The sequence below is a fragment of the Polypterus senegalus genome, chromosome 2 (genome assembly GCF_016835505.1).
Source record: "Polypterus senegalus isolate Bchr_013 chromosome 2, ASM1683550v1, whole genome shotgun sequence".
Classification (NCBI taxonomy): Eukaryota; Metazoa; Chordata; class Cladistia; order Polypteriformes; family Polypteridae; genus Polypterus; species Polypterus senegalus.
In genome coordinates, this window is record NC_053155.1 from 220977270 (window position 1) to 220991071 (window position 13802).

Below are 13802 nucleotides of genomic sequence, written 5' to 3' on the forward strand. Positions count from 1 at the left end.
GCGAAGTAACAAAAAGGGGGGCGCAAAGATGTGAAAAAAAGAAAACAAGAATCAAAAATATGAAAAAAACATATGTTGAAACCAAAACAAATTAACTTAAACTACATTCTGATACAAGGACAATAAATATAGAGTTAGATAAATGTCGATAAAAGTTAAGTAGGTATAATAAAATATGTATCTACATTTCAAAAAAATGTTAGGGGGTGGGGTGCGATTAAAACTGTTATGAAAACTCGGGTCGCAAATACTTAAAGGTTGAGAAACGCTACTCTAACTAGATAGATCATCAATTTTAACTGTGTTCTTTAAATTCAGGACATCAGTGGTAATTATTCTGAGACTGTCCTGGAGAGCTGTTTACTTTAATTAATCACAGGCAGCAGGATTAGCAACCATGCAGAAAATAAACTTATTTTTGACACATTTTGACACCTATAGGTTTATTCTTTTGGTCATGAAGCATGGTTCATTATCATAGTGTCATGATTTGTTAATTTTTTACACTCAGAATACATTTTATCTTTCTGTATTTTGTGTTTTTTGATGGTTTTTGAGATCAGAGAATATATACAGTATGTGTTATTAGTTTCTTGTTTTTCACCTTGGGGAAAAAATGTTAAACTATTAATATGTGTTTATGGTGACACAATCTTGTTTTCTTGCTGTTTCCTTAATTTTTTGCCTGGTTGCCATGTTGCGAGGTGTACGGCTGTGAAGACAGTGACATGATAGCTTTAAACCTTGTGCCATGTGGTGAACAATACCCAACTGGGGACAAATAAAGTTCTGTCCATCTATATCAGCCATTCATATGTGCATTCACTTAGTTTTTTAGTTTAGGACATAGTGCTTGCTTCCTTCAAATCTGATTCTTGCCTCAAATACTTTATGTTGTCACACAATCATTATTGTCTTTCCAGTTCTGCCTCCAACTAAATTCTGTTTTTTTTTTAAATTTTCTTATCCTTTTACCTTGCCTTTTGCCCTGCCAACTTCCTTCCTGCAGCTGAACATATAGAGCAGGGGTTTTTAACCTGATGTCCGTGGGCCCCTATGGGGTCCATGGATGGGTTTCGGGGGGGGGTCTGTGAAAATTAACATTTATATTCACCATATAGCCCAGTACTGTTAATTTTTCTCGCAAGAACTTATTATTTTTTATTATTTTTCACTCAAGTATTTATCACACCTTAGCCTAATGTGTGAGTTACATACTCGTGAGAAAAATAACACTTAGAAAAATATCACATGAGAAAAATCGAAGACCTCCCCACAGTTTCATATTCTTATTGAAGGCAAAAAAGAACAACATTCTCATTGAAATACAGTGAGAGAGCATATGTAGTAGTAGTAGTAATGGTACTAGAAAACGTAGTAGAGGTAGATCTGTTTTCATTTCCACATTGTATTTCATAATTATAAAGACTGGCCATTACTTTTTGCATAAAAAAGGCGTGTTTTTTTTAGATTGTTTACTTTAAAGTTTAAACATTAAATTTTAATAATAATTTGTGCATGGTATATATGTATGAGACAATCAAATTTTGATAAATAAAGTACATTATATTCATTGCCTGCAAAGTTGTATTTATGTGAATATTTCTGGGGAAGGGGGTCAATAGCTTTCATTCAGATTCTTAAAGGAGTCCATGACTCAAAAAAGGTTAAGAATCACTGATATAGAGGAGGATATAGACATTCACTTTTCTATAAACCTAGAGAGCAATTCCAGTACCATTGATCTGTGACATTAAGTGCCAGAGGGGCACTGCTTCATCAGATGTCGTGGAAAATACATAATAAGTAATTTTTTAACTTATTTTTGAAATGTATGTAACAACCTTCAGGTTTTTTTTTCACTAATTGTTTACCATATGTTCAAAGTAGTGTCTTATGGAGTAAAATATTGCTTTTTGTAATTTGTGAAGTTTTGTTCATGATGCTAGGTGCTATAATGTTTTAGCCCTGCAGTGCTCTAGGTCTAATCTTGGATTTCTGTACAAATTCCAGTTTAGTGATGGGGCCTAAAGTTAGAGCTCCTAATTCCCTGGTTTTTTTTTTTTGCATTTGTGGTACAAGCTTTTTCCAGTGAAGTCTATGCAGTGCATTCCAGTGAAGAGGTGCAAAAAAGTACACTACCATCTTCACTCACCACTGATGAGGACCACCTGACAGCACTAAATTTGTAAAGGCCACCAAGTATGCTCCTGCCACTTCATGGAAAGAAGCCAGTAGTATGATGTACCCAAACAGGTAAGTAGAAAATATTTTTGTTCAGTAGTTTTCCAGCCTTGTGCTATCCAGCAGCAGGCCCGCCGCCAGGGGGGGACAAATGGGACTCTGGTCCAGGGCCCTAACAGAAGGGAGCCCCTTCACACTTGATTTTTTTTTATGTTGATGTTGTGCGCGTAGATATATATTCGGACAATTATTCAAGTTACATGGAATAGAAAAGTTAAATCATTTAGCTTACAACAATACAAGTGAGTGTTTTAATAGCCGCACGCTTCATGCAAGTAGATATTGTGCTTGTGTTGTGTAAAGCATGCTTGTCAAAGGGGGCCAGCAGCGGCACACTTCTCAAAGACAAAGGAGAGCCGATGCCAATGTCCTTGAGCTTGACGTTGAGTAGTATGTTTGTTGTACAGGGTACGTGGATAATGGATTGACTTTGCCGCTGTAATTGAATACTTCTGTTTCACGCACACAGGCGCTATTCTGTCTCAGACAACAGCGATATTGTTGTGCACTATCGTGAATGTTGACATGTATGGTGTAGCAGAAGACCGACTCCGTAGTTTGATAATTCATTCGCTTGAGTGTTTATTATTGCTTTTAAAGCAGTGATGAGTGTGCGTTGGTTTTGTGTGTATCACTAAAGATTCTGGATCACCCAGATTTTTTGAAAACTTTAAAGTTTGATACAGCAAGTTACCATACTGATTGTACACCATGTAGATAACCCTAGCCGTTAGTATATATTAAAATGTTCAGATGTTACTCCTATTCATTGCATTGGTATAACTGTACCGTTACACGTTAGATAATACATAGGCCTACCTCATTAATGTATTGTTTCAATTCTGCTACGAGCTTCCGTTAGCACTGGCTTTCCTTCTCACAGTCAAACTTTGATGTGCAAGAAGGCTTAACTCATCAAGTATGGTATTCATAAATGCAGCATTGTTGCTGTCGGATAAACTACATTTCGATCATTTTGTATACGTATTTGAAGGTTTTGGCATGTGGGGACTCGGGGGAAGGCAGAGGGGCCCACACGTACCCAGTTGTCTGGGGCCCAAATATTTCTGGCGGCGGGCCTGCCAGCAGACACCTGACTGCATGGCGGTTAGCAGTGCTAACAGACAGTCTCAGAGTGTTGTGTGTAGTCTGAATGTTTTTTCTGTATTATTTGACTTGTTCTTTTTCATCTCAAAGCCACTGGATTCTAAACTTGAGGTGTTTCTGTTTCAGTTTAGACAGTTCATAGCCAAAATGTTTTTCTTGGCAGCATGTTGTTGTGAGGTTGTTAATTTAGTTCTTTTTTAAAATCTATTTATGAATTTTGTTCAGATGATGATGATGTCAGATGGTATTAAAATGACCTAATGTCAATTAAGACAGTATAACCCAACAGAATTTTCAAACAAAAAACACCATTCCCATTCATCAAAATAGGAGACACAATGGTTGTTAAAATAGGTTTGTATAATCTTTACTACTGCTGAAACTTTAAGGTTCTGGGTTGAATTCCTTTAGGATTCAGAATGAGACAAAAATACTGTACATGTGTAATAGATAGCCTGAACTAATCTCTTATTCCTCAGATAAATCTTATCTTCACATCACTTAAAATTGCTTCCTAAACCCAGGGGAATATATTTATTTATGTTCATTATTAGAAAGGGGAAAAACAATCCTTGGACCTGCATGACTATCCATCCTGCAAACAATTCTCAACCACTTTACCAGGCCATGATTTTGATTCCTTCTTTCAAGTAACACTGTTGCTTCATGCTCTGCTGTCTTGCTCTACCTCTGTCTGTCCTAACTTGATACTTTGATTTGGTTTCCATCCAATATGGTTACTGTTCCTACCTATATTTCTGAGGCCAATACTCCTACTTTTTCATTCTAATCTTTTGCTCCTTAGATTCCTCATGCATCTCCTTTCAAGTTGTATGATGTTAATGTTGCTCTCCTTGTCATTCAGACCAGTTCTGTTTGTGCTTCCCTCAGAAGCTTTGCAGTACAGAAATAACAGTTCCTAGACCCTTCTCTTCTCGCTCGCTCAATTTAAGTCTCTCTTATTTGAGTGAAACCTTTGAACACATAGTTTCTGGCATGTAAGAAATCTGCATGAATCTTTCAGTTTAGATTCCATCATCATCACAGAGTTGAAACTGCTCTTGTCAGAACTGCCTCCTCCTCCTCAGTGCTGAAGATGGTCTCCCTTCTGTACAGTTGCTTCTTGACTGCATCACTCACTTTAATAGTGTTGATCATAAAATCCACATTCAATTTCTAAAGAATTTTGATGACTAATGGCAAACTGACACTCTCAATATATTGAATTCCAGATAGAAAGTTCCCATTTTTTCTCCGACTTTTGATTGCTGCCCCTTCATTTAACACATTCAACACTATTTAAAGTTAAATAAAATAGTACAGTTACTACCTCAATGTTCTAATATATAAAGGAGAATGTGTATTTGTTTAATGGATATGCATATCAAATCTGATGAGCCTATCTTTGCTATATTTTGCAAAAATTATTCATTTGTTCTGGGGAAGTCCAAAGATTATGTTCTATTCCAATTTTTTTCCCTTGGGGAACATTATGTAATGACCACAAATGTGCTTTATTTGGGAAGTTACTGAACATCTAGAAGGCATTTTTTAGTTGGCACAGGTAAGTAAAGTTGTTTTACGTGATGGGACGAGTCTGTGAAATTCTGCTTTGGGGACGCAATATTTCCCCCTTGACCACAGCTGCACTTTCATGTTCCCAGGCCTGCGCATGGTGCCAATGCCAGTGTATCACACTTATAATTTGTCTGTTAGAGTTTAAAGCACACATCATAATTTATCAGTTTGTTTATTTATTTTTTGCATCTCTTTGTTGATAACTGTTGTCACCTTTTCTTTAAAGTTTAATATTCAAGTTACGTTTGGTTTGTAGTTTGTTTAAATACTACATATCTGTTAGGTGTACAGAACTGCCAAGCACCTCTGTTATTGTGCATCATCTGTAATTCCTCTTTTTTCTTTTTTATTGATCAGTTTGTATGTTTTATACCCTATAGCAATCTGTTTGCTATTTAAGGTACATTGTAACAATGCATGCTTTTAATGAGTATCTATAAAATTAACATTGTCTAATTTAATAATTAATACTGTTTGGCAGAGAAATAAAAACATATTAAAAAGATAAATTAGTATTCACTTACACAAATTATTATTTTCACTTGTGTTTATCTTGTAACAACTATATTTCTCAATTCTTCAAGAAGCAGAAATTTAAAGATGAAATTAGTTGTCTTTGAGAAGGTACTTTAAGTAAAGTCAAAAGCTCAAGCATGCTGCTTGCATAACTATATCAAGAGCTTTGCATAGCTCTGGCTGGGATAGAAGGGCAGCAAGCAAATAATTTATTGTATTGTGCTGGGACTGAGCTATCAGAAATCACACGTGTAATATTATTATTTTTTCTGGTATCGCCAGTGAATGCTGTCTTTTTGCTCTAATTCTCAAATGCATTATGTTAAGTCAAATTGTTAGTTTTACATGCAATTTTGTCCCAGTAACAATCGGCATTACCCTCTTTAGGCATTATAATTGTATGGCATGATATAAGCTTTCTTTGTCTGACATTTCTATCACAATTATACTTTTGGTTTTACATTTACATCCCTTGTTATTAGGCATTCATTCTGTATACCAACCATTTATTTATATACTTCATCATATTCAGGTAAAATGTCAATGTTGTTGACTACCATTACTCTTCTGACTAAATTTAGACTTTTGCAGGCTTTTATTCCAAGTACTTGGCCTGTAATCCATTTTCACTAGCAGCAATTTGAGAGGATAGAATTGATCTTTATGTAAAGCCTCACGTATACATTTTCCTTCCACCTTATCTGAGTAAAAGGATAATTTTGCTTCTGTGGTCTGCGATGTCATGCCATTGCTCACCATTTTAAAAATGTCTCCTGGAATTACATTGAATTCAAACTAAAGTGCATGTTTAGTTTTATGGTCAATTTTGCCACGAATGCTTCTTTGTGTGTTTTGTTGAATTAATTTTAGATCTGGCAAAAATGTTTTCTTGCATAACAACTTTTATTCAAAAATCTCTTTGATATAAATAGATTTTAAATAGTTGGCAACCCACCTTCGTTAAAAACCAAAATGAATTAAGAATGCATTTATCATCTCTAATTAGGAGGATGTTTTGAAGAAGGAATATTATAGTAGTGTAGGGAACATGATCAAAAATATTAATACCATATCAAGTTTTCATTTTACAAAGCACCAGATGTGAAAATGTTCTCTAAAAACTTCATGGAGAAGAATGGACGACATATTGAACAAGTAAAAGTAGCTTTGCTTGATCACTTTTTGTTGATCACTGGTGAGGGCAGACTTGTTTTTAAAAAGGAGGCTTTGTATCACAGTTAGTTATCTGCAATAATTGAAATAGTACAAAAATGAGAAGAGAGTTAATTTATAAGATGATCAGCCAAAAAATCAGAAGAAACATTTACAATATATTTTGACTCTAACATATTGTTTATCCTACAAAAATAATAATAAAGCTGTATCGGTCTTCTTCATCAGCAATAACCTCTTGTAAAGAAAATTGCAAGCTTTTACTGCCACTGCTTTAACAGACAGAAAACAATGTTCAGGTTTAATTTATTCTTATTATCTGCTAGATGCCATTACATTACTCTTCCTAATTTTCTTATTTATTAAAATCAGTATTAAATTGTTTGTCTGGAAAACTGGATTGTTGTAGAGAGAAAACAAAAACTAGAAAAGCAAATCTCGTACATGTTAATTTGTGGTGAGATATTACTGATTGTGCTGATGTATTTGTTTTTTAAAAACAAACATTGTGGTGTTTTATCATACAAAAATTGTCTTTGCCCAAGGTCACTGCATCACAGATTATATTAACTTTTGTGTCAACACTGTAGTTCCTTCAAAGACAGAATGTTGCTTTCCAAACAACAAGCCCTGGATTACTAAGGAGCTAAAAGGTCTCCTGAATGAGAAAAAGAGAGCATTCAAATCCGGTGACAAAGAGGCTCTGAAGGACGCAGAGCGAGTGCTTAAGAAAAAGCTGAGTGAAGGAAAGAAAGTTTACAAAGTTAAAATAGAAAACAAACTCAGTCAGAATGACATGAAAGATGTTTGGAAGGGATTGGGTATAATTACTGGACTCAAGCAATCCAGGGCTCAGGTGCTAGAAGAGGATGTGGACAAAGCTAACGTCCTGACCAGCCTCCAATTTCCAGTCTTTGTGTTCTTAAGGCCTGAGCTGATCAACTTTGTGGTTTCCTCTGTCACATGATCAGTCTGCCTTTAAGGCTCCAGATAGTGCCACTGCTGTGGAAAACGTCCTGCATTGTTCCCGTTCCAAAGACAGCAAGGGCCTCGTCACCTAATCACTACAGACCAGTGGTACTTATGTCTCACATCATGAAGATCATTGACAGACTGGTCCTGGACAATATTAACCCTCTTATGGTAGACCACCTGGACCCACTTCAGTTTGCCTATCGGACAAAGATTGGAGTGGAGGATGCAATTATCTTTCTGCTCTATAAGGCTTATTCTCACCTGGGCAAAGCTAGCAGCACTGTGAGGATTATGGTTTTTTTTTTTAATTTCTCATGCTTTCAACACCATCCAGCCATCCTTGTTAAGGGGTAAGCTCAGCAATATGCAGGTGGATGACCCTATAGTGTCCTGGATAATGGACTATCTGTCTGGCAGACCGCAGTTTGTGAGACTCAAGGACTGTGTTTCTGATTGGGATTTGAGGAACACTGGAGCCCCTTAAGTTCTGTAACTTTTTCTCTTCACTCTGTACACCTCTGATTATAAATATAGCGCCATGTCATGTCATTTGCAAAAATTCTCTGATCATTCTGCACTTGTGGGATATATTGAGGGGAATAAGACAGAGTATAGGAGTCAGGTGGAGAACTTTATTTCTTGGAGCAAAGAGAATTATCTGAACCTTAACATCAGACTTTTGCTGTGCCAAACAGCCTCTATGTCCAGCTACTATTCAGGGAGTGGTTGTAGAGGTGGTGCACTTCATCAAGTACTTGGGTGTCTACATCAATGACAGGTTGGACTGGTCTCAAAACAAAGAGGAGAAGGTTCTTCTTCTTTAGGAGGCTGTGTTCCTTTAATGTGGGAAGTGACATCCTTTACATCTTCTACAACTTTTTGAAGGTCAATTCAGTTTTCTTCGCTGTGGTGTGTTGGGCTAGTAACATCACTTCAAATAGGCCCACTGAATCAACAAGCTATTTAAATGGACAGGCCCAGTTTTGGAACACACTCTGGACCCCCTGGAGGTAGTAGCAAAGGATAGAATTAAAACAAAACACTGTCAGTCAACAAATTATTCAGCAGAAGTGTGTCAAGAGCTGGGGCTGCATGTCTGCGTAATGCCTTACTGGAACTGTGACAGTCAAGTCAGAAGTTTTCTTTCTTTCAAAAATGTTCTTCTATTTTAGTCATTCTGCTGTATGTTCAGACCATAGTTTGCATGTACATTATCTATCTATCTATCTATCTATCTATCTATCTATCTATCTATCTATCTATCTATCTATCTATCTATGTACTTATTTATTTAAAGAGCTTCTGGAAAAAAGCTACATTTCCACATGGGTACAAATAAAGTTCTATTTAATTAATTTCTGTCTAACCTGCAGAGTTTGAGAAATTATCCTACAATTTCTATTTTAATTTGTTTAAGCTTATAAATTGAATTACAATAAGTAAAAAAAAGACATCACAAAACTTCAAATACCCTGACAATTTTCCAGGTTTCTTATGCTTGCACATATTGTTATTAAATTTATGCATGTTTTCCGCTAATTTTTAGCCAACTACTAGGATCAGCATTATATACAGTACTTGGTGGGCTGTCCCATCCAACATTGGCTGCTACCACTCTTTGATGTGATGCTTTCTTCACAAAGCATCATGTGGTGCATCTTTATTTAAACTGCACGGTTAATTTCCAGGAAAATTTTCAGGGAATAAGGTCACCAGTGAAAACAGCATATTTGCTGTGAAAAATGCTTTGGCAAATTTTAACAATCAGTGCTACTGGCAGTCCACTCTTCTTGATAGTCTTCACACCAGGCCTGTAGAAAAAGATGTTGGAATTGTTACCTTGTTTTGTTTTGGTACATTATGCTCTCATTACTTCTTTTTGTTAATTCTGTTATTAAAGGTGTTATTTTTGGTTACTCTTTGCTTCCTAATTAAAAGAGCACTGCCATGAGAGTACCTCCTATGACAACTTGTACTGAGTTACCTAAAATGCCTAAAAATACTCTATAACACTGCATTCCATATTCTAGATGTGAATGTTTACCCAAGAAAAGAGACCAAATATAGTTTGAAAGAAAAAAGAATCTTCATGATTTTATTAGCTTGCTGTTGGTTCTAATTAATTCATGAGTTCAAAGGGAAGCCCTGAGGATGTAAGAGAGTTTTCTGTACTATACAGTGTATGCCTCACATAAAGGTCAAATCTTTCATTTTAATTGTTTACAACTCTATAATGTTGGAATTAAAAATGGTAAGATTTTGCACACAAGATCACAAAATTGAAATATAGAGGTAAATAAGAAATAAATAAAAGTGCTTTTCTCTTTTGAATAATACAATATGTTTGTAACTTTTTATTATACAGAGAAAGCCAATAATATGCAAAATGTTTTTATAATTATAGTATTTAGAATCCAAATTACATATTTAAATATTATTTCATGCCTACTAATAGTGAAATAAATTGCTTATTTAAATTAATTCCTGTGTCTCATAGAGGAAGGTCACATGTTAGTGGAAATGGATTCAACGGCTTTTTTAAATGTTGTAACAAAAATGTTTCAGTTTTAGGCAAAATCAAAACATAAATAGTAGGTCAACAGGGGAAGTTACGAAGCAGGCAGTAAAGTCAGATATGGATGTGAACTGTCTGTGGAGATGAGCTTTGCACAGATTAATCCTTTAGAAACTCTTACATTAATCACAGGCAGTTGAGAATGCATCGGACCACCGAGTATAACGTGAAGCAAAAACCCAATTACCATTTCTAATTGAATCTAATGTTAATATTAGCAGACTGTACATATAAAAGAATAAAGATATATTGAACTTCCTCAGTTATTGTAGTCTGTGCAAAGTATATTTACAAATTTAGTACTGATCATGTAAAATGTGAATTAACAAATGTTCTCTCCTTTAAAATAACAAAGAAGAAACATTATTTTGTCACCTCTTTCATATTCCTGTTGTCTTTTATATTTAGTTACACCTGTTCATTATTATACAGCTGAATAAAGTATTTAATAAACATTTAATAAAATACAGTTTGGATTTAGAAAAAAAAAAGCTATGGCTGTTATAAGTATATTTATATGAGAAAAGAGTAAAATGTGACTCAGAGCTCATGTACTGTGTATTCCTGTAGAGAAAGTTTTAAAGAAAATCAAAATAAAAAAGCAGGGTTGAGAAATCAAAGATTTAAAACTAACTAAAGTTGTTTTTAGAAGAAATAAGATAATCCAAACCAAATAAAACATGTATGATTGTTTTCAGTATTTCTAGTTTTTATAAGTTTAGATAAATTAACTGGTCTGGGCAAATACTGCATTAGCAACTACTTCAATGCCAAAGCAGCAAAAGGGTGAATTTAAATACATAAGGAAAATAGTAATTGGGAGTGTAGGATTAGTGGTTCTGCCAGAAGCAGTATAACTGCCATTGTCAAGGAGTTTAGGGTTCTGTCAGTGGAAGGAGCAGCTTGGGAAGAAATATCCAGATTTCTCCATCCCCAGCTGAATCAATGCTGGATCATGCTGCCCCTACTGGAAAGCAGCTACAGGGTCACTGTTAAGGCCAATATTAGGTCTTGGATTGTAAGGACACCAGAGGACATTAGTTAGAGCTCTACTCTATTTGATATTTCCACTACAAACAGAGGCCACCTGCTTACCTTAGTATAGTTATAGACTGGGAGCGATCTCGAGTAAAGATGCGGCAGGACTATTAGGACAATTGTAATCTATGCTGGCATCAACGACATTTGGAACTCCCGATAACTTACTTTGCATCTTTCATTCAGGCCATAAAGGAGAGGACCCTATTTGCGGGAATCTAACTAAAGTTTAGTTTAACTAAATGCAAATAACTTAATTATAATCTGAAGCTGCTCTCACATTATGATACAGCTGTGCTCTTTCGAGACCTTAAATATGGCTTTACTAAATATTAGAGTGTTAACCAGTATGCCTTTTTACATTAATCAATGATAAAAGGTGGACTTTCTTACACGGAATGAAACATGGCTCAATAGTTATGATACAGTAGAACTACTTGAAGCAGCAGCAATGAATTACAATTTTGTTCGTTGTTTTTACCAAGGTAAAAACGGCACGAGTTCAAGAAATATTTTCTTGATTCGCTTAAACTGTACTGTAAACAGTTTTTTTTTTTTACTTTTGTGTCTTTCCATTATCTTGCCATAGTTATTCATGGAGTGTCACATTCTCTTGTACTCATTGTTTATACACCTCCAAAATATAATCTTTTCAGACTTATTATTTCTAATAATAACTGATTATGACAGGCTCCTAATTAATTGTAATTTCTATTTTCACATGGATAACCAGTGTGACCCTGAAGCAAGAGAATTTATGAACTTATTACAGTCTTTTGATCTTAGCTAGCACGTCCGTCATCCTACACGTAAGAGAGAAAAAACAATGGATTAAATGAACTAAAAATCAATGTGAGGCAGGATATTGATATATCTGACCATTTCTGAATTTTATTTCATGTAGAAATTCTAGTAACTAAAACTAAAGAGAAATGTATTGTTAAAAATGTTATTTCAATGCATCAACAACATTAAGGTGCTATCATTCTAAATAATTAGTCAGAAAGTAGTGCTTGTCTTTTACAGCTAGCAATGTAATAGTTACATTGGTAAGGTGGAAAATTTAAATGCTAAGGTAAGGGCTGCCATTGACATAGTGGCCCATGAAAAATCTGTAAGAAATCCTCCAGCATTGAAATACCTTAGATAATTCAAAGATAGTCTAACTAAAGAAAAAAATGACAGACAAAACTGTGAAATAGTGAAGGCACATATAAGTAAATTTAGTAGTCCATCTTGAGAGGCAGTACTATTTCTCTAAAATCCTAAATAATAATGCTGGAAAGTTTAAGAGTTTTATTTTCAACTACTGATCATCTTCTAAACTTAGCGCATTCAATGGAATGCCATCTGAAACCTGCTAGCAAATCTTATGGGGTTTTTACAGCATTTTCCAAACACTAAATACAAAATATTACATATAATATATCCTTACAAAGATAATCTTATTAAACCTCAGAATGTTCTTTTTAGCTAATTAAATTCCTTCATTCAAATAGATCAATTTGAGCAATGTAGAAAAATTTCTCAACTAAAATCCTCCACTGGTGTTATTGTCCCAGTCCCAACTGGCTTTTCAAATAAGTCTTTGATGTACTCATTGATAGTGTACTTGACATAGTTAACTTGTCATCAGATACAGGGGTCTTCCCAGATTGCCTAAAGGCTACAGTTGTTAAACACCTTTTCAAGAAAAGTAATCCAGACTCGCCTGTCTTTGGCAACATTAGACCAATTTCTAACCTACTTTTTTTAAGTAAAATTCGAGAAAAAGTGTTTTTTAAGCAGTTAAATGATTACTTGAATAAACATTCTATTTCTGATAAGTTTCAGTCAAAAACAAATTATTGTACCAAACTGCACTGGTTAAAGTGGCAAGTTAATGCAGACAGAGGCCACATATCTGTTCTTGTTCTGTTAGACCTGAGTGAAACATTTGACATTATAGACTACAGAATTCTTTTAAACCGTCTTTGACAATGGGTGGGTTTCTCTAGTAGTGTCTTAAATGTGTTTCAGTCTTATTTAGCAGGTAGAAAATTCTTTGTTAGTTAGGACAATCATATTGTATAAGTTAGTTAGGACTTAGGAGGTCAATCATATTGTATAAGATTGTACACAACTATTCATGGCCCACTGCTTTTTATCAATCTAAATGCTTCCATTTGGCCAGAACATAAGGTGAACTATCACAAGCATGCAGATGACACACAGCTTTACTTACATATAGCCCTGGTGAACCTGACACTCTAGCCTCTCTTATCTAATGTCTTACTTGTATTTCTGAATGGATGTTTAGTACTTTTGTAAAGCAAAATAAGGAAAAAAACTAAAATATTAGTGGCTGACAAAAATGGAAACAATGAGAACATTAGAAATAAACTTAATCCCTTAGCATTAAAAGTCAAGGCAGAGGTGAAGAATTTAGGTACAGTTGTGGATTGTGACCTAAACTTTAAATTTCACATTAACCAGATTACTAGGATTGCATTTTTCCATTAAATGAACACTGCAAAAGTTACACCACTTACAGTATAACAATGCAAGATGCTGAAAAATCAATTCACACCTTTGTTTTTCGTTGACTACATTACTG